Below are 21,839 nucleotides of genomic sequence, written 5' to 3' on the forward strand. Positions count from 1 at the left end.
GGCTGGTTTACATGTAAACCCGAAGAAAACCCATATAGCTGAGTTCCACACGAAGTATTTAGGGTATTATGTTGGACAAGGGATTATTAGACCCCAAGAGGAGAAAGTAAAAGCCATCAAAGAGCTTAAGTTCCCGGAAAATCCAAAACAAATACGGGCCTTCCTTGGTTTTGTGGGATATTACAGAAGATTTATTCCACACTTTTCTACTTTGGCTTCTCCACTAACAAATCTGTTGAGGAAACCCTCCTTACCTAAGAAGAACTGGCAGAGTCCTGAAGCTATTGAAGCCTTTAATGCTTTAAAAGAAGCTCTCACCGGTAAGGCGATGTTACAATGCCCTGATTTTGAATCCCCATTTGTTCTTCAGACGGATGCTTCAGGAACGGGACTTGGGGCAGTCCTCCTTCAGGATCAAGGGAACGGCGAAAGACCAGTGCTGTTCATCAGTCGTAAATTACTACCTCACGAACTCAACTACCCGACAATAGAAAAGGAGTGTTTAGCTGTTAAGTGGGCCATTGATGCCCTCAGATACTATCTGTTGGGACGTGAATTTACACTAATGACGGATCATGCACCGTTGGTATGGTTAGCACGCAACAAGGACTCAAATCAAAGAGTACTAAGGTGGTTCCTTTCCCTCCAGCCCTTCTCTTTTAAAACCGTTCACAAACCTGGGAAGCTGCTGTCACAAGCCGATTATTTGTCCAGGGCCCAAACCCTTCCCGAACGTAAGGGTTTAGTAGAGGGGGTGTGACGTTCTGATGTAAGTTTGTCAAAGTAATGACATTCTGATAAGTTTGTCAAAGTAAATCATAACGAATAATGAAATAGCGAAGACCAGGAAGTACCCACTGTATGGCCTTTCCTCTAATGCATGCCAATCTGTTTTTGGTCGCCTAGGAGACGAGGGAGCGTGAGGACGAAAACGAAAAGGACGGTTTATCCTGGGCGTACTGAAGAGCGGAGCGAAGAGACCAGGGGAGGAGAGTTGGAAGCAGGCCTGTGGGGGCGCGTATGAGAAAAATCCCAGAGAGCGAAGCTGCTCGTAGCATGTTATCATCATTTGGTTCGGAAACACTGTCACCCGACAACCAAAGCCGTATGTAAACGAGAAAAGGGAAAGTGACAAGGAAAACAGTCAGCTGAAGCTGATGCGACGTCAGTTACAGCCGTCAGCTGTGTAACCGAGTCTGACGGAACCTACGCCGTCGGAGGTGAGTGAAAGAAAGAGAGAGAGAGAGAGAGGAGAACTATACCGTTGTAATCAGATACCGATTGAGTACAGAAAAGGCAAACGTTGTCGATCGACAGCACATAAGGAAGTTAGCGCCGAACGAAAGAGAGAGAGAGGAAAAGGAGAACTCTACCGTTTTAATCAGATGCAAATTGAGTACAGAAAAGGCGAACGTTGTCGCTCGATAATACATAAGGAAGTTAGCGCCGTTGCGCTTTTGCTTAAGACATTAGTAGGAGCAACCAAGTTGAAAGGAGTGTATAATTTTAAGTACGCGCCGTTGCGCAATCAACGTTTAGGAACTGTTAAGAAAAGAAAAGGTTTATGTCTATACCAGTTTGGGAAACATTATCATCAAGGCACTACCAGGTTTACTAGAGGAGCATACATTTAAAATATAACATGATTCGTTATGAAAGGGAGAAAGAACATTCCCATTTGAGGAACGCTGTGTAACAGAAGGAAGCTGGATCATATTACAGTCAAAGGCAACATCAGAGTTCACGAACAAGAAGGGAAGTATACAAATAAAAGAGTGTGAAGTTGAGGAAGAAAGAAAAAGAAAGATAAATAGTTAGAAACCAAGAAAGAGAAAGGAGAGAAGAATGATTCAATAGTAGAGATCATAAAGAGAAAGAAGACAGGAGGAACCTTGAGAAGGAGAATTATCTGTTTATGACTGAAGTTTTAAAACTTTATAAGGAAGAAAAATATAATCTCTTACCTGACCTGCTGACAAAGAAACCATCCCTATACATGAAGATGGAAGACATCAAAAGAAGTTGTATCCTTTTCAGTATTTAAAAGGAAAAAGTAAATATTACATTAATAAAAGAATTGGATTCTCGTTGTAATCCAAACAACCTACGTATTGGCTCTGAGTATTATTCATCTCTTAAAGGTCATTCCTCACAGAACGTTTGAACTGTAACTGGCCCCCAGTACATCCCCGACTCTCCAACTTCACATGGTGCCATCTTTCCCCTCCCAGTCCCCACCTCTATCTTGATGCAATTGTTTCCTTTTTGCTCCAACAAATGCTTTTTGAGCACTTTTTGTTTTCGTATTCCCCTGGTGTTAGCCTCTCTGCTGAAAAGCACCATGGGAGATACAGCTATTTTTAGGAGTAGGGGGCACTTCTGCATCAAATATTTTTAAACCTCCTAGACGGATTGACCCCAAACCTGTCCCGGGAATCGAGTCAAAGTTTTGTGCCGAAGTTATTTCTTATTTAGTCCAAATCCACCAAGCGGTTTCTACGCTTGGGCTTTCTCAAAATGTGACTTTTTCTCTATGGGAAAATAATTGGGAGTTGGATAAAAAAAGCGTTTTTGCTTTCTTAACTTTCATTTTTCAACAACAAATCTTTCCCAAAATGTCCAGTCTGGCGGGGCGAAGATAGGTGGAGTGGGGCTTGGGTGGGAGAAACTTTGTTTGGAAAGTATCACCCAAATCCGTCTTGCATGTCTTTAATTATTAGTAATATACTTTTTGGATTTTCTATGGATCTAGGCAATCACCTTAACTATATTGCCGCACTATAATGTACACTGTACAAACTTGCCTATTTTATTGGATACTTGGAGGTTGGGGGTATTGCACGTGGCATTGTTTTGTATATATTATGATATATGTATGCATGTGAAAAGGGTGCTATTTTAAACAGAAGTTGCAAAACCTGCACCAAGAAACTTCCAAATCAGTACAAAGGGCTTATTAGCTTCTTCAGAGCTCGATTCCCGAGTGCTTTCCAGATACAGGCCATGCCTCTATTTCACCACTTGGTTGTGCTGGACTACAACATTTATTTCTACTATTTCTTTCAGTAGCTAAAGCCCCTTAAGCTCCTAGCACTAAGGTATATACGCTCCAGGAACGTTCCGTGTGTTTGTTAGTTACCATGACACATGCCAACCGCAGATCCTTCCCCGGAGAGCAGGTAGATCCCAGCATGTAACCTTGGTAACATCACCAACACATACCGCCGATGATTTTTACCCCGAAAAAGGTAATTTAACAAACATCATAATAAACAGGAGTTTGCAAGCAAAATACTTTAAAATAGACAAGCCCAACCTTAATAAAAAAAAGACCCTGAATGATTTGCATCTATAGACACAACCGTGGCTAAGGCAGGCTTTGAAGCCTGTGATGGCCAACCTGAGCCCCATTAAGTTTGCACTGGTCAGTTCCTATAATTTCTTCAGGAAATTCCAGATATTTATTTATTTATTAGCATTTATAGAGCGCACAACAGCCCTTAGGCATCGTGGCGCTGTTACAAAGTAGAGACTTGCTGGTTACAAAGAGGGTGGAGAGCATAGTGGTTGCATGCCGCAGCTTAGCTTAGTGGTTACAGGGCAGCTTTGCTTGTGGTAACAGGACAATATACATGGTGGTTAGAATGGTTAAAGTGGATTTAGTTACATGTTTGTAGCATGCTTCCTGATTAAGTATGTGTTGTTTGTGTGCACACCACTGCAGTGTATACTCTAGAATCTTTATTTCCCTGTGTACTTTAACTTATCCTCCCTCTGCAGTCATTTCTCTCCTGCGTCTTTCTCCTCTTGCTCCTCTCCTACTCCTTTCCTGCTGCACCTATCTCCTTCACTCACTTTTCTCATGCAACCCTCTTTCATGGGTCACCTCTCTGGCATATTTCTCTCCTACACAACTCACACTCAGACCCCAATAACTTTTGCTTCCATGTGCATCCATCTGGCAAGACTTCCTTCTTCTCATAATCTTGTTTCCTCTACATCCCTGCCTCTCCCTGTACCCCAGTGCCACGCACAGAACTCCCTTCACATTCACCTCTCACATAGTTACCTACAGTGCTCTTTAATGTGTCTATTTCACACACCTTCTTTCTACCCGTGTACCTTTCCTTTACATCGCTCGATCCCTGCACTTCAATTATGCCTATTTACATTTATAAAGCGCTCAAACAGCCCACAGGCATCGAGGCGGGGGGTATTGCACGTGGCCTACACTTCTCACTCTCTGCAATTCTCTATCACACTGCTCTTGTCTCTTCTGTACTTCATTCCCCTGCATTCATTTCTTACTTCCCTACTTCTCATTTCTCCTCTACAACAATTACTGTCGGTAACCCATGATACTTCCATCTTAAGCTCTTCCAACAGACACGGCTTTCTCTTCTCTGACCACCCTCTACACATCGATGATCAGTGTACCATTCCTATGCAACAAACAAGTTACTTACCTGTAACTTCTGTTCTCCAGCATGGGTCTTACATTGATGCTCATGAATATTCCCCATCATCTGGCTGGGAATACTCGGTAATATTAAAGCAGTTTTGCTTTAAAGCTAAAACTGCTCATCACTTCTACAGCGCATTGCTGTCACTTTGGGTTATACTACCCCAACCAATGACATGTGCCCTAAGGTCCACCCATGGTCGCCATCTTCAGATTTGGTCGTGCACTTAAAGTGGAAGTAAAAAAACAAAAAGAGCTAGAGAGTGTGCCACGGACATCGCTGTGCTGTCAGCTGTTTGATGTTTAACTTGCTTTCCCTCCTTGAAACAGCCCGGAGTCTGTTTCCATTTTGCATCAAGAGGCAGAGCATTTAAACTCACCCCTCGGCAGAGCTGAGGTGGAGTGAGTAGAGTGTTCTGTGTTCAGCTGTGAGGCGGTGGGAACCTGCCCTCCAGCCGTAACTCAGCACTACCTGGACCATCTGGCTCGGCCCACAACATGGGCTACAAAGAAGTCAATTAAAGTTGCAAAGGAAATAAAAGCAACGCTCGTGAAGGACATCCTGGGACATGCCAAGGTGACAGCAGAGAAAATATCAAAAGCTCCAAAAGCAGCAATAATATCTTTCAAGAGCTGCGAGTCGCTGCGAGGGTCTTTCTACCCTGCAGTCGGCATTGGAGAAGGAGGGGCCGGCCTTTACAAAAAGGCTTTCTGGAGCTGCTGCAACGGGTCGCGTAAGGTGTAGAATGAAGATGCATCCTCTGCCTCTTCGAAAGAACAGGGTGCAGAGGATGGTCCTCTCACAAGAAGAATGACCCTGCAACATCGGAGATTGCTGAACCCATGGTCAGTGATGAAAGCTGGAGCTCTAATACCAAAGGTAAGAGAACATGCCACACAATTGACGGTCCACGAGAATGATGGTAATACCCTCAATACCTTGAACTTGTGTGTTGCCCCCAACTTTGAAGAATTACTGCCCCCACAAGTGACCAATACAGACAATCTAGCGGCTTCCCTGAATACTAACACAGACGCTGCTGTCACTCGGACGAGCCTTAACACGACTGAGCTAACATTAGAAGGTCTGGGTCCAGCTCCAGAGACTTAATCGGATAACATTTCAAATTCAACTTTAAACATACGGTCTCCTCTCAATAGTGATGATCTAAACTCGGCTGAGTTTTATACCCCTTTTGATGTAACGGATAATGAAATATTGGATATTACGGTTTTGTCAGCGAACTCGACAGACCATCTCTCAAACGCGCAAACAAGGAGACGCACAAGATAGGTGGAAACAATTTAAATGATTTACCACCCAAGTTATCAATTGATCCCAAAGCCAGCAAATTCCAGGACATTATCAAACCAGGAGTAAATCAAGATTTGGTGCCAGATGCAACAGAAATGGCTGCTCCTGCAATATTCGAAACTCTTCGACTTCAAACCATCAAACAACATGTCAAATCCAAAAGGAGCAGCGGTCAATCCAGACGACTCGAATGCTGCAATTTTTATATCAGATATAGACATAAGTCAGGTGGAAGAGGTGTTAATGACAGCTTTGGAACAAAGGGAATCCATCCTTTCCCTTGAGGAAGAAGTAAATCTCGATGTTGCAGCCTGTGAAGTAAGATTGGTAGAGCGCTTGAACGCTGATTACCTGATGGTCAAGGAAAAACTATGTGCAAGCTTCTCTAATCTTCCACGGACTAGTGAAAAAAATTCCCTTTTTACAGAGACTGTGATAGGGGTCTTCATGACCAAAAGGCCATCGTCCCAAATGTCATCCAGAAGGGGAATGGAAACAATATTCTTCCTGGAGGACTTCCACCGTTCAAAAAGGAAGCCTTCCTACTTCTCTTCAGGAATGAGGTTGAACAGTTTTGCCACCTGCGAGATCATCAAATGAAACAAATCTCATCTGTTGCAGAGTCCCTGGAGGGCACCCAGATGCCAGGAAGCTCTCCATCCCTAGGAATGTAGTCATCAGTCCCCTGTGTATCGTGGGTCGTGACAGTATTGGTACCAGTGTCTGTCCGAGCTGCCTCTTCCATCACAGGAGAAGGTGCAACCAGCAATTGTAGAGGGGCAGCCATGGCTGGATGAGGCGGTGCCAGCTTGGCCCTGGAAGACATTGGAGCACTCCTTGCTGGAACAGGCATGGGTGCTGCCAGGAGATGCTGCTGGATTTCTGACACCAATGTGTGGAGAGTGGTCAAAATGTCCAATGGAATATCTCTAGGTGCTGTAGGAGTCTGCGCTGGGTCATGAGACCAATGGCTAGTAGGCTGATGTGGCTGGCAAGATGGCTGAGATGGCTGGCAAGATGGCTGCGCTGCTTGCTGAGGCACTGGCAGAATGGGATCAGGTTCTCCCTGACTGTCTCCTTGGTCGGAGTACAATCCTTCTGGATAGGTCCTCCTCTGAAGGACTGGAGGACTGAATCACTGGAACTGGGGATGACACTCTGGGAGGCTCCAAACAAGACAGCTTGTATAGTGGTGCAGCATTGGCGGGTCTTGTGAGCAATGCAAGAGCCAGAGGCATCTCTCCAAACTAGTTCCCCTAGGAAAGGAGACGAGCACAAAGGTCTGTGACAGCAGACGTTGGCCTTATTCGGCAGGGCCACTCTGGGAGTGTGGCAGTAGTAGTCGTGGAAACAGGGACTGTGATGGATGAGCCCATCGACGAGGTAGCAGTCTCGTCAACAAAGTCTTGGTGGATGAGATCGTCAACTGCGTAGCCGCTGATGGATCCCTCAACAAGGTCTGTGATGATGAACCTTTATGCTTCACAGTAGATGTCAATGATTTTTTCGCAGACGGGAGCTGGCCGCTCGAAGGTAGACTATCGGCCAACCGGGAGGGCAATGACAACCAGATGGGGGCTAGGCAGCCAAGGTGCCCATGGATTGAGTCAGAGCGTGAGGCGACTTAGCCTTTTTTTGGTATCATTTCCCGAGAAGTGTCCTCAAAGGACCTCGACCTCTTGCCAGTGGGAGCACGCTCTTTGGGCCTACTGACCCTGGAAGGGGCATGATTGCACACAAAGGCCGAATCAGGGGCCATCCCCTCATCAGTCCATGCCACTAACCTTCTATGGCGGTCTTTCTGTACCTTGGAGGAGAAGGCCTGGCATATGGGACATCCATCTATCTGTGTCGTGGTCCAGATGCAAGCAGTAGATGAATTTGCGATGCCGATATTCAACAAAGATGTTTTTCAGGCCGCATTTCGAGCAGGCCCTGAAGAGGCTTTTTCACATGGCGTCCGCCCTGGTGCATGTATAAGGTCCAAGCTTGGGCCTGCGGTCTCACATGGTCTGAAGATCCAACGATGTAATGTATCTTGTCCGGCAATGGGTCCCCGCCACCGGTAGTCACACAGTGACTGAACGAAGAATTTAAGACGATTTCTCCCAAAAATAGGAAATGTTATCAATATTTCGAGGAGCGAAACACGAGGACTCCCAACATGAAAATTTATTGTAAAAATCTGAAGATGTCCACCACAGTTGTAATTTAGGAGGAGGAATTTCATTGGATGGGGCCGTATGACCCCAAAGTGACAGCGATAGGCTATAGAAGAAACAAGCAGTTTTAGCTTTAAAGTGAAAATGCTTTAATATTACAGCGGCAAGGATGAAAAAATAACTGAATAAGGCTGTGCATCAACTTTATGTCTTACCATTACTAGGCAATATCCTTTCCTTTTTTTCTGTCTCCCCACTGCACCCCATATGTTGCATCTCCTGAAATGATCCAAAACTGAATACTGCAAACAATGTCAATTTCTTTTTATTTCACATTTTTCTTAAAATGTATTCAGCATTTAGTTTATTACAAACTTTTACCAACCTACTCCCATCAAATAGAGTGTAACCGATCAAAATAAAAGGAAGATAAGGAAGATGGGGGTGGGGGAAGTCAAAAACACTTGAAAGAAACAATCGTCTAACAGATCAGTGTGATTATTAACAATGGAATTCAAAAGGGTGCCTAATCTACTCTAGTCTCTCCTTGTTTGAAAATTGGCAACCAAATAATTTCAAGTGTTCAAGCTCTTTACATTTCTTAAAAATTGCTTCTAGAAATGTTACAAGTGCGTATATCAATCCGACGTTAGCCCCCCCCCCCCCATATAAAGCCTCCCACCAGGCCTCTGCGTCAGTTCCAAATTTCGCATTCATACAGTTGTTCATCAGTAGCGTTCTCAGGTTCTCAAATTCGAGTAAACAATGTTGGTGCTTTAGAGTTTCTGGGTGCATATTACAGAGTCAACAACTGTCATTATCCACTTCACCTCCGTATCTAAAAAGTGTGACCTTTGTGTGGAGGATGTTTAAACGAAATCTTGGATATAGATCCCTATATCTGTCACTCGGGAACCTTCTCCGATATTGCGGTGTTACGTTTGGGAAGGTGAATATGTTCTTTGGGAGCGTATGCAGGTTAGAGCTAGATCTTGTTTGCTACGCTTCTCTGTTGCTCTGACAATAATAGGCCTAAACAGACACAATCTAGTCAATTTTCTATGAGCCTTTGGCTGTTTCACTATAGCAGTGGCACAAATGTTCAGCTGTGATGTGGTAGCTCTTCCTTAAGGTCAGTATAGAGCTTTATTGTCCCTTTCTGACACAGATAACCCTCCATCCACAACTTCAGAAAATAACTGAAGACCCTACTCTTCAAAGGACACCTCGCCAATCACTGTCACTCAACCCTTTTTCTCCCTTTCTGGACTCACATTCGCACTCCCTTACTCACAATATCCTATCACAGATCCTCTGCTACCCCTAATTGTAGCCGCACTGGGTGAGTCCCATTTGTTCAGCACTCCATTGCTTGCCAGCTAAGTTTGCCCTTTGCAAATCCCACACAAACATATTTCCAGTTTTCTCAAAATAGGGATTTGTAACATGGTGCCTCTCTTTAAATAAGCACGCTGGAATTAGGTTGTATGAATAATCAGCTCGCTTTTATTGTTCTTATTCTCGGCTCAGTTTCTTCAGTAATTACACACCAGGATCGAAGTCACCCACATGGTACACATGCAGCCTTCAATCATCAGGTTTTCATGCATCAGGACACTCACGACCTCAGGCTCCCTCATCCACATATTACAAGCATAACAAGCCTTCCTCTTAAACACTGCAACAAGTGGAAATTAGAAGAGGTTTCCACAACAAGCATTATGTACAATTCACTGAAGCGGCTATCACATTGTCCTTGCTGATACACCTGCTGACAGGTAAGCCACTAGCAAGCATTCCGATAACATTTGCAATATGGAGGAACAGCGCTGTTCTGCCCAAAACAGCAAAAGGTTAATGCATTGGCCAAGCTTCCAAAAAGCAGATATCTGGCTTAATTTGGAAAACACTTGCTGACCTGCAGAGACAAGCAAACTCTGGACGGGCTTGTTATTCTGTACATTTTGACAACATGTCGGTTTTTGGGCATGCTGAAACCTGCACGCCTGGCAAAGGTAACCCCTGTAAATCTCTGATGCGGGTATGACAAAATTAAAGTATGCCTGTAAACCAGTGCTAAACAGGCTCACATGCATGAATGTTAAACATTTACTACATGTTGCCTAATAACACTCGGCCATAAAACACATTTAAAATGTGGGAATGAAAACGGAAGAGGGGGGGCGGCCACAGCCTTTCTGTTCAGGGCACCGCTCTCTGAATGCACTGGCTTATGCTCTACATGCCAACCAGGACACCCTGATATTCCATAGAATGGTGACATTCTAAATCTGTGCATTCGAGCCTGAAAATAGTCTTGCTAAAGTCTTATGCTTGGAAGGGGCTACACACCAATAGAGACCACCAAGCTCCAGACAAAGGAGCAATATCTCAGAGATAAACCCTCTGCTAAGTAAAACCGGGGAAGCACACAATTTGTAGAAATATAGGTTTCGTGGCTTTAAGGAATTGCCAACTGGCAAGGGTGTAGAAGCCTAGCCTTTTTGATCGAGTTATTTATTTTTTGCATTTATAAAAGTGCACAAAGCCCATGGACATCTAGGCGCTGTTACATACAGTTGGTAAAGTAAAATATCATATACAAAGCGTTCCAGCGTACAGTTGTGGCTGTTAGAGCGAGGATGGGGTGGGGTTAGTGAAACAAGGAGGGTTTGAGCCTTTTGAGATTTGAGTGTTTTGAGATGTTTATTAATAAAATGATGCAGGTAATTCCATCTCTGAAAGGGCAATCTGCTAATGAGATTCCCCTTTCATAAACTCCATGCCCAAAAGCATAGTGTACATGTGTGCGCTGCTGCATCAGTAGCCAGATTTGTATTGCCTGCTTTGCAGTGGCAAAGAGCAGGTTCAGGGGTCACAAGTGCCAATCTGATAGCTGTAGTGACAGCCAACCCTCTGCAGTGCAAGGGCTGAATTTAAGATGCACTCTGTTCCAAAAACTACATAACCGAGATTGCTTTCCTGGTGGCACACTAAACTGTAAATATAAGCCCTACCCGAGTTTAGGGTATGGTGGCCAGCATCTCTTAGTTATTGAAGCCACATCAATTTGATATCACACATGTGTCAGCACTGCGAGTCCAGTTCAGCTGTGGAAGGGTTATGTGTATTCTCCCAAGACAGGCTGTCCTTGCTGCTGCCACAGGTACTGGAGCCAAGTGGGATTGCCTCATGTTGTTCCTTTGTGATGGCAGGTAACACCCTCCTCAGGGAGACAGCCACTCCCACAGGAAGCTGTCCTGGGAACAGGAATCAAAGGGCACACCTATCCAAAAGTAGTAGCCTCAAACAGGGGGGCTGCATATCAAAATGCCTTTGACACTATTGAGAAGAAAATGGGATGTGGGTAGTGTAGATCAAGGTAGCTTTACAGCTAGAGGAAGGTTCCACTATCAGGTTTCGCTCTGCCTTTATCTTTCCTTCCTGTACCCTCTTCTTGCTGCATCACAATGCACTTGATGTCAGAAGGCAAAAACCACTTATTTGCAAGAACAGAGATTGGATCAGTAAAACAGGCTAGCTTTAGTCAAATCACCTGGGGTCTTTTACATTTAAAAGAGGTTGTCTCTCACCACTTATTTGAATAATCTCTGGACCTCAAACTTTGAAGAAGATTTGGGTGGACACTGTTGGGAGCGCAGTCCTTTCCAAAGTCATCCAGTTGTGATGTGAAGGCAGGTGTTCAAAGACAGAGGCAAGATCTGTCCCCTTACAGTCCCCAGGGACCATTGGGGGTGAACTGCTGCTCCAATAAGATTGGCATTTCTGCCAGCCCCCCGTTGCCCAGAACAACAACTTGTTGTAGGACTCCTGAAGGCATGTGCCACCCTCCCCTGTGTTTGGAAGCCAGAGAAAAGGATTTATTTTGTACCCAAGGCCCTGGAGTGGGACTGGCAGCTCCTGAGAGCCAAGACAGCAATCAACATTTCAGGACCACTACAAACTCTTCTGATCAATGTATTAATATGTGGTGCTGCACATTAAAGGTAGATGTGGGTAGGCTGGGTGTGATAGGAGTCCATGCTTAAAAACTCTAGTCAGGCTGGGAAAGTCAGAAAGCAAGCAGTTGGGGGCAGGCTGTGGCGGTGTTAGTGGAGGTTTGTTGTGGTGGTGTTGGTGGAGGGTTGCTGTGGTGGAAGGGATGGCTTCAGTGGTAGGGTGCAAGCTACAGTAGTGCAGTAGCAAGCTGTGGCAAGGAGGATGTGGTAAGGGCAGGGTGTAGATGTAGGGGAACATTGGAGGAGGTGGGGTGATCTCATAACTTCCATGGTGGGCAGTCATAATTTCGAAAAAAAAATGTCGACAGACAAAAATGTCGACAAAAAAATGTCGAAAAAAAAATGTCGACTTTCGTTTTTTTAATTATATATTTATTTTAGGGGTTCGGGAGTTAAAAAAAGGGAAAAATTAAAAAAAAAATTAAAAAAGGGGGGTTGGGGGGAACCCCCCCATTTAAAAAAAAAAATGCATTGAAAAAAAAGTCGACTTTTTTTTTCGACATTTTTTTTTCGAAATTTTGACTTTCGACATTTTTGTTGTCGAAATTATCACTATGAACCACCTTCCATGATCCTGATATGAACAGTTGGTTCATACTTTGGGACATGTCTGCTGTCTGTCTTTCAATCTTTAGTTCTGCACAAAAAGGACACATGCTGCCACCCTCACCAGCCCGAGTAATAGGCACCCGCCACCTGTAGGACTGGATGAACTACTCATACCTAAACTGTGGCGCCCGGATTCAGAATTTGCCATATGTGTAATATGGCACTGTAGTGTATGACTTGATTATTTATGAAGCAGAGTTGTTTATTTATGAAGCAGCACCACTGCTTAGAATTAGGTATATAAATATGTATATAGTTGAATGGTGTTATAATTCCAACATGGAAGGGAGTTGAATGAGAATGCTGGAGAGACCGAGTTGAAGAAGGGAGGAATGAGAGTGAGCACAGCTGTGATGCTGGGGGCTTGGATACCCATTACATGTGTGTTACTCATTTGAATAAAGCTGTGTTACAACACAAGAGAGTGGCCTACCTTCATATCAGTGGCGACGAGCTGGCCAAGCCCCAGGGCCCACTGTGCTGGATCTGGATGCCAGAATGCCTGCAGTTCTGACAAAAAGGCTGAGCCCCTGGAAGGTGAAACAGTGATCGACAGAGAGCCGTGGTTCCTCCATGCCCACTGCAGTATCCAGTGTCTGCACCCTAGAACAGGGAAAGGGAGCCCTCTGTGCTGCTGGTGGCTGCATCGAAAGAGATTGGCCGGCATCCGACGTCTGCAGTGCCACTGGGACTCTGTGGATTAGGTTCCTAATTAGGAATGCGCAACAGGGTGTGCACACTCTGTGTTGCTGCAAGTGCAACACGTTGAGGACGCTAGAAGAAGGTACCTCTGAGCGTTGGTTGAGTGCCACGCATCATCCCCATGTGACTGTTGTTGCCAGGCGATGAGCATGCCATGGTCCTTGCAGCGCCCGACTCAGGAGGAGACAGCTCACAGAAGGATTGTGCGCAATCTGGCTCCTGAAACACTTTGCAGAAGGTGAGCGGATATAACATAGGAAGGGGAGGATTAAACTAGTAGTGACTACTTACCAAGCTGCCTAGTGGACCATCCTGATATGTTAGGGAGGGGATTTAAGCAACAACAAAATGGATATTAAACTATTCATGGCCACTGCGGTTACTACTTGCTGGTTCGCCATTCCGTGCATGCTTGCTGAGTTACTCTCTAAACGTACGACGGCAAGAGAACAACCTCGCCTGTGTGCTAATGGGTAATTAACCTGCACCATTTCTGTCCAACGCAGGACCACCCATGGTCAAGTGGGAAACCTAGAAAGAGGACTTCCAGGATTACATTCTCGCTATACATGGTCCTTCTTACAGAACCGAACGTCGTAGTGCACTTCTCATGAACTGCCTGGGATTTGAGGGCAGGAGGATCATGAAGAGTCTCTTGGAACCCAGCCCACTTAGGTCTAGCTTGGATGTAGATGGTGGCAGTGGAGAATTGCTGAATGTGTATGAAACTATATTGAGGAAGCCTGAGATTCACCCCAAGAAGAAGTCAAGCATTATACTGGAAAGGTACTATTTCGGAATAAGAGAACAGGGAATGGGAGAATCCATAGACAATTTCATAATGGGATGGAGGGAGCTCTCCAACAAATTCAACTTTGGGACATCACATGATGAACGCTTGAGGGACCAGTTCATGTTAATAGTGAGAGAAAGCAAAATTCGGGAAGAGATCTGGACAAAAGGAGACCCCAGCCTAGCTGAAGTTCTGGATCTGGCGAAGAATATGGAGCAGATGATGGCATGTGTGGAAGGGCTAGACAAGAAGGACTATAGGGTGGACAAATGATGTGCCATTGAGATGGTGAAAGGGTATGAAAACAAATTGGTGCATACAAAGGGTGCTTCCTCAAGAAAAGAGTGAGTTAGAAAAAAGATGCCTGGGGGTGTCTCCAAAAGTCACAAAGGCAAGGAGTCAGAATTAAAAAGTTGTTTAAGGTGCAGTAGCACATCCCAATTTTCAAGCAATGCAGCGTGCCCAGGAATCTGTGTTCTTGGAAAGCAAGAACACTGCCAGGTGTTCGAAGAATTTCTCTATAAGTAGTGTTAGGGGGGTTACTGTAGAGAATGAGAATGACGATGACGGAGAGGGTGATGATAAACGTGTCGATGGAGTTAGTTGGTCAGTAAGCCAAATGGAGCCAAGGCCAAAGTCGGGTGAGATGCCACATGCCATGGTTGTGGTGAATAGAGATGTAGTATCAATGTTGCTAGATACAGGCTCTGAGTAAACCATTTTGGACAACAGGGTATGGGAAGAGAGATTCAAATGCACTAAGCTGGAGCATTCCGTAGTGAAGGCGAAAGCCTATTGGGGTTGGCATATAGAAATATTAGGAGTATTCAAAGCCAAATTGGAATGCAAAGGGAAGACCACCACAGCACTATGTATCAAAGAGAGGGGGATGTTTGCTGTGCTGGTACGAGCAGAGCAAGATGTGAACTGTGGTGGACCCTTGCGTTCCAGATCACATTGCAGTGGTAAGCACGGGTTTGACCAGTAAACCAGAAGAAACGTATAAAAGAGTGCTCAGGGAAAAGTTTGGATACCTGAGAGGCGAGGGGGGCATCAAATTGAAAGAGGGTGCAAGACCAACGGTGGCAAAGGTCAAGAGGTTGGAAAGTGAAGGTGTAATTGAACTTGTAGAAGCCTCCGAGTGGGTTTCCCCGATTGTGGTGGGGAAGCCCAATGTGCAGGTCCATTTGTGTATAGACCACAGGGGATTAAACAGGGAGGTTGTCATTGATCAGTTCCCACTACCCAACATTTGGGAAATGGGGAACATGGCAGCTTGTGCAAAGATATCCAGCACGCTAGATTTGGCTTCAGGGTATAACTAGGTGAGATTACATCCAGATTGTCGGGACCTTACCACGTTTATAATTCCGGAAGGGACTTCTAGGTGTAAGGAAATACCATCTTGACTGATGTCAGCAGCAGCGTTTTTTCAAAATGTCATGCACCAGATGTTTAAAGGAAACGAAGGTGTAGTGTACTTCCAGGATGATATTTTGGTGACAGGGAAGGATATTGTGAACATGACCTGAGACTTGGTAGGGTGTTGGGTGCATTGCGGGAGTCTGGCATGACACTTCATAAGGAGAAGTGTACATTTAGGGAGAGGTCAACTGAATATTTGGGACACAGGCTCAGTGAGAAGGGTCTAGAACCAAGGCAGGGGTTAGTGAAAGCTATAATGATTGTGGAGGCTCTGACAAACTGGCAAAAAGATATGCAGTTTTTAAGGCTTGTTGAGTATTATGCTATATGTGTGGTACATTTTAAGAATAGGTTTAGTACCATAAGGGAACTCTGTAAGAAAGTATCCACCTTTGTCTGGTGTGATGGATGTCAAAGAGAATTCCGGGAAATAAAATAGGCACGAGCCCATGCAAACCTTGACACAGAATGTGAGACATTTGTCATGACTGATGCAACGATAAGGGTCTAGGGGCTATACTTATGCAACAGCAGTGTGGTGTGGTCAGAGTGATTGCTTTTGCAGGCAGAATTATAAGAGGTGCAGAAACATGTTATTATGTGATTGAGAAGGAAAAGGAAGCGCTGAGTGTGACATGAGGTATCAAGAAATTTGAGGCATTACTCTTGGGGAAGGAAATTTGTAGTACGCAGAGATATTTACGAGTAAGAATTTGGATGGAGTATCTAGAAAGATTGCCACATGGGTGACATCGCTACAAGGACATGTCTTTACAACAGAGCATGTGTCAGGGAAGGACAATACTGTTGCAGACTATCCGTCGAAGGTGACCGAGGTAGATGATGAGACTAGACCCACAGATTTGCATTGTGTAGTAGAAGATAAAGTATTTGTTGTGTGCAAAGCCACTGTAGGGAGGCAGCAATGGATGGATGCTGTCGCTGGGTATGACTAAAATCAAAGGGAGGCTTAGGGCAGGTTATGTGGGGCTTGGCTTAGATTCTCAGGTTGAACAGATGATAAATGAGTGTGCCCTACGTGGGGAAAAGGATAAAATGCTCAGAAATTATGTTCAGCCTCTTAGGCTATTGGAATTGCCTAGTATGCCGTGGGAATATGTCGCTTTGGCTATCTTAGGGCCAATCAAGGGTTAAAGGGGCAGGAAGAAATATGTCATTGTACTAATGGATCTATATTCCAAGTGGGTTGAGGTGGACATAGTCTTTGAAGCAGACAAAAGACCAGTCAGAAGCTTCTTCGATGGCGTCTTTCAAAGAGAGGGTTACCTGAGGAAAATTCTAACCGACAATGGGGTGCAACTTACTTCTACAATGATGGAGACGTTTCTGGAGGGTGTCGGGTGGTGCATCACAAAACATCTTTATATCGTCCTGAGACCATTGGATTGGTTCAGAGGTTCAATCGAACCCTCATGCAAGGGATCAGGAAGGCTTTGGGTGCAGGGATTGGTTGGGAGAAGCTGGGGTTAAAGATGGTTTTGGCAAACAGGTTGGCACCACATGCCACCATGGGGCTGACACCTTTCGAAGTATGGAGGAGGAGGATAGCCTGCACATCAGTTTTTCCACCATGGTTAGGCAGGTCTGGATATGTTGAGTGGGATCAACAGAAATTGAGAGATGTCAAGAGCAAGTCTCAAGGTATAAAGGAGATTTGATGAGTTGAGGTGTGAGGTGTCAGAAAGAGAGGGCATCTGTGTGAGGAAGCCGGGAATGGTAAAAAAGGTGAAGAATAGGTATTGGGGTCCATAACAGGTCAGGAAGGCACTTGAGGCGGTTGTGATGAAGGATGGTAGGGTGTGGAACAAATCAAGGATTGCAAAGGGGGGGAGAAGGAACTAATTCACGCACTGGACAGGAAGGAATTGGTGGGTCTGAAAGGGGGAGGTGTGTTACATGGCACAGTAGTGCAGGACTTGATTAGGAAGCAGAGTTGTTTCTTTTTGAAGCAGCTTTTTGGGATTATGTATATAAACATGTATATAGTTGAATGGTGTTCTAAGTTCCAACATGGAAGGTAGTTGAATGGTAATGCTGGAGAGACCCAGTTGGAGAATGGAGGAAGGAGAGTGATCAAGACAGGTAAGCTCGGTGCTTGGATACCCATTACCTGTGTGTTACACATGTGAATAAAGCTTCCTTACAACACAACGAAAGAGTGGCCTGCCTTCAAATCAGTATGCCATAGAGGGACAGCTCTCAATCTTTCAATTATGTAACGGCTGCTCTTGAGTGGGATGACCAGAGGGCTCAGTGTCATAATGATACTGCATTTGCCGTATTGGGCCTTCCTACAACAAATTAGTGGTATAAGATTGTGAAATTTCATTTGTCCCACTGAAGTTAAAGACTAACTACCAAAATGCATTTTTAAGTAAAAGCCCTTGACTGGAGGTGAACTGAGATCTTCTGTTACTGACGAGGTTTGTCTGGCATAGAGATGCTGGAGATACCTGAACCTTTCATTGTAAGGAATGAACTGGAGAAACATGTTAAATAGCCCCATATGGAAATCTTTATTTCTGGAGTATACTTGAATTTAAAAAGCTGTTAAGAGTGTCACTTGAGCGCTTTTCACACATTCCCTGAGCCAGTTCTTGGGGCAGCCTTTACCTCTTCCATCCTCTTACAGAAGCCCTTTTAAGGTGCTGCAAGAAAAATATGCTTATCAGCGTGACTGGGTGTGGATCAACTCACTGCTGCTCCCTACCATCTTCAGCAAAGTAGACAGGTACACCTACAGCTCATATACAGCTACAATTCAGGCAGAACAGCAAGGGATGTGAGGAGGGCACAGAGCCAGGGCGTCATTTGGGTTCGCTAGTGATCTCCCTTGCTACCCTTGAAAATATATATATTTGTCTTAATGGAATCGCCTGGGCACTTGAGTAGTGGGTAGCTCTGCCACACCAGGCCTGGTGGGGGGCCCCGGTCCAGTCCTCACCCATCAGGGTGAAGGGTGGGTCGAGGCTTGCAGTGTGAGAAGGAAGGATTCAGTAGGGGTTGGAGCCAACTGTGACATAAGGCACTTGTCACATGCTATGTTCAGCTCCAACCCCTTCCCCTTCGGCTTCCTCGCGACAGGAAACTCTCCCAGCTTCTTGGTTTTTGTGGCAGCACGGAGGAGCCGAGGGTGGCCTGGAGTGGTGGACCAAAGCTGGAAAAGCAGGCAAGAAGACTTTTTAAAATTTTTAAATGTGATGTGTATTTTGCATGTGTGAAGTGCTGTCAGATGTATGTATGTGCTATGGGTGAGTGAGTGATGGATGAATGAGAAGAAATGCGATGGCGTGTATTTGAATGTTCTGGGTGTGTACCTGTGTAGTTAATGCAGTAAGAGGGGATGTAAGAGAAGGCACACGAGGGAGCGACTGGTGGGTGAATGAGTATGAATATGATATCGTGTGTTTGAATGTTCTGGGTGGGTATGTGTTAGGCAAAGTTTGTATGCAGTACCCTCTGGGAACACTAAGCACAACTATGACTACAGGTGTAAGCAAACCAACCTTTGGTATAAGTCTGTACTACACAGTTTTGGTAGCGTGTTGAGCAGCCAGACTTATCTCAAGAGGGGAATGTGAGCAGTAATGATGCTACACAGAGGTCCATAATCACAGGTTTTCAAATAAACTCTTACACACACGGTTTTTTGGCTAAATACTTATTCATTTATTTATCAGTCAGTTCTAAAAACATTCATTAGAAGCAGGCAATCATATAATAACACACAAATATACTTCAATACTGTACACTCTAAGTTTCTGAATCAGACAAGACCCTTTTGAGGTGGCCCACAGACAGAACCTACACACACAGGTGACTTTAGTAACAAGGGTGCTGGGGACATTAATATCTTACTGTTGGCATTCAGAATACTTTTCAAGAGGAGTAAGAGACAAAGGTTATCAGAACATAAAAGACTACAATTATTCATAGACAGTGCAAATACTTTGAGTTCACCAGAAGAGTCAATTAAATTCAATATATTACTCTGGGAAACAGAACTTTATCCCAGCGAAGGTATTTAAACCTTGGGAAATCTAAAAGACTTCCCTGTGCCACTGCGCTGAAGGTGCTGTGTGATCAATTGTAAAAGATGATGCCTATGGAGTTTGTTAGACTCCATAACCAAAAACAAACAAACACAGTAAACACATTGAATTGAAAAGTTCAAAGTCCCAATGTTTAGCAAAAGGGCTGGAGGTCTCTAAAGTGAGAGGAATTGGCACATTTTTGAGAATTCTCCCTAACAGTATGTGTCTGTGTGGAGAATGCAGTGTGAGTGGGTGCGAGAGAAGGTGTATGGATTAGTGAGTGGTGGGTGAACAAGTAGAAATGTGATAGTGTGTGTTTGAATGTTCTGGGTGGGTGGTGTTCCTGTGTGGATAATGCAGAGCCTGTGGACGTGGGAGGTTTAAGAGTGAGTGAATGGTGGATGAGGGAGTAGGAATTTGAGTGTGTCTGCCGGTGTGAGTGTATGTGAGAGAAGGTATGCGTGACTGACTGGTGGGTGAATGGGTATAAATGTGATTGTGAGAATGTTCTGGGTGGGTGCATGCCTGTGTGGTGAATATGTGTGAGAGAGAGAGAGGAGAGAGAGGAGCGAGGAGGAGCGAGGAGGAGCGAGGAGGAGAGAGGAGGAGAGAGGAGGACAGAGGAGGACAGAGGAGGACAAAGGAGGACAAAGGAGGACAGAGAGAGAGAAAGAGAAAAAGAGAGAAAGAGAGAAAGAGAAAAAGAGAGGAGAGAGGGAGATTAGAGCATTTTTGATACATCCTTTATTGACTTTACATGTTTCACTGGTATTTACAGGCAAAGCCAAGTTCATGTGTAGCATTACCTGGATAGACTGGCATTTTGGTACAGCCAGTCTAGCCATTGCTTACTGTGGTATGACATTTATTATTCGCATCTTTGATAAAGCAAGCATGATAAGTAGTATTACCTCGCTAGACTGACGTTTTGGTGTGTCTGTATATTTCTTACTGTAGCATGACTTTTTACTTACTGAGCATCTATGATGAAGCAAGGATAAGTGTTCTTATGGATCTAGACTGGCTTACATTGGAAACAATTTGGACATGTCTTCTTATTATCACAGGTCACTTTTAATGGCCAAACCAATGAGAGTATTTTCTTACATGGGAGTACTGGCATATATTGGCAGAGCCCGCTTTGTGCCTAGTGTCAATAATGATACTATTAAAAAAATCTCAGAGCGAACATGGGTATGTTCTTATATGGAAATACTAGATTATGTTGGTGGAGCCAGCATGGAAATGTACGGGCACAGCCAGCATGAACATGGTTTTTATAATGGCATACATTGAAGGGACCTGCATGATAATGCATTGGGAAATGCGCTTGTGCGCTTGATGACTTGCATCTATTGTACTTTTTTCATGCATTACCCTACACCACCAATTGCAATCTGTCTGGCCTTTTACCCACATTTTCACAGAAAGTGGCCTGTGTAATGCATCATTCTAACTCATTATTCAAAACATGTTCACATGGGAGGGGGAAGAATCCCCCCGACGCCCACCCCTAACCCGTTTTTATTAGTTCGGGCCCCTTCGCTATGCTCAGTCCCAATCGTATACTTTTGGCACATATTTACTCCCTCCAATAAAACAACTCACTAGCCACGACTGTTGACTGGTATATTTGGGGGCCCAGGCACTGCCCCCTTCTTTCTATGCTAGGTGAAACATTTAAGCTTTGATTAAAAAACATATTTACTTCACTTAAGTAGTGCATGCCCCTGCAGCGGCATAATCATCATGCACATTGCACATACGCGGTGGTCTGGGCCGGTCCAGGTATGGTTTGCCCTGTACTTTAAGGAGCTTGGGGGTGGGGGGCAGGGTGGGTGCGCACAGCATGGCTTGCTGGGGGGGCCTCAAATGTTGTGCTATGCCACTGATTGAGCTTTCAAGTATGATGTGAATGGTTGAGAGGGGCCGCAAACTACCAGGACCCTGCTTTGGTGCAACACCATTTAAGAAAATAAGCACCAGATACAAAAGTGAGAGAGCCATGAAGTGACCCACCCCTCCCCACTGAAACCCCTTCTGGGAAAGGGCTTTGTGGAAGCTTCATTCGTAGGCAGTGCTGGAGGCGGGGGTCATTAAATAACGCACCTTGCACATAGAGCTCGGAAAATCGGAGATGCATTGAGCCCCACTCTTGAGGGAAGTGCAGCCCCCACACCTCACCCCGTTAAAGATTGAAGAGTCATGTATCACAGCCTAGGACATTAAGGTTTTATGTTCGGCTTTGGGTTGTGGGGACCACATGTGGTTACTTGTCACATAACAAAGATAAATGC

At 44.8% G+C, this 21,839-nt stretch overlaps 1 protein-coding gene across 3 annotated transcripts in view; it reads right to left on the reverse strand.

The window, feature by feature from the left end:
* Positions 1 to 21,839, reverse strand: part of OSBPL3 (oxysterol binding protein like 3) — a 1,742,686-nt gene that overhangs the window by 346,278 nt on the left and 1,374,569 nt on the right. The window lies entirely within an intron of this gene.

The sequence above is a fragment of the Ambystoma mexicanum genome, chromosome 2q, assembly GCF_040938575.1.
Source record: "Ambystoma mexicanum isolate Mex_15411 chromosome 2q, UKY_AmexF1_1, whole genome shotgun sequence".
NCBI lineage: Eukaryota > Metazoa > Chordata > Amphibia > Caudata > Ambystomatidae > Ambystoma > Ambystoma mexicanum.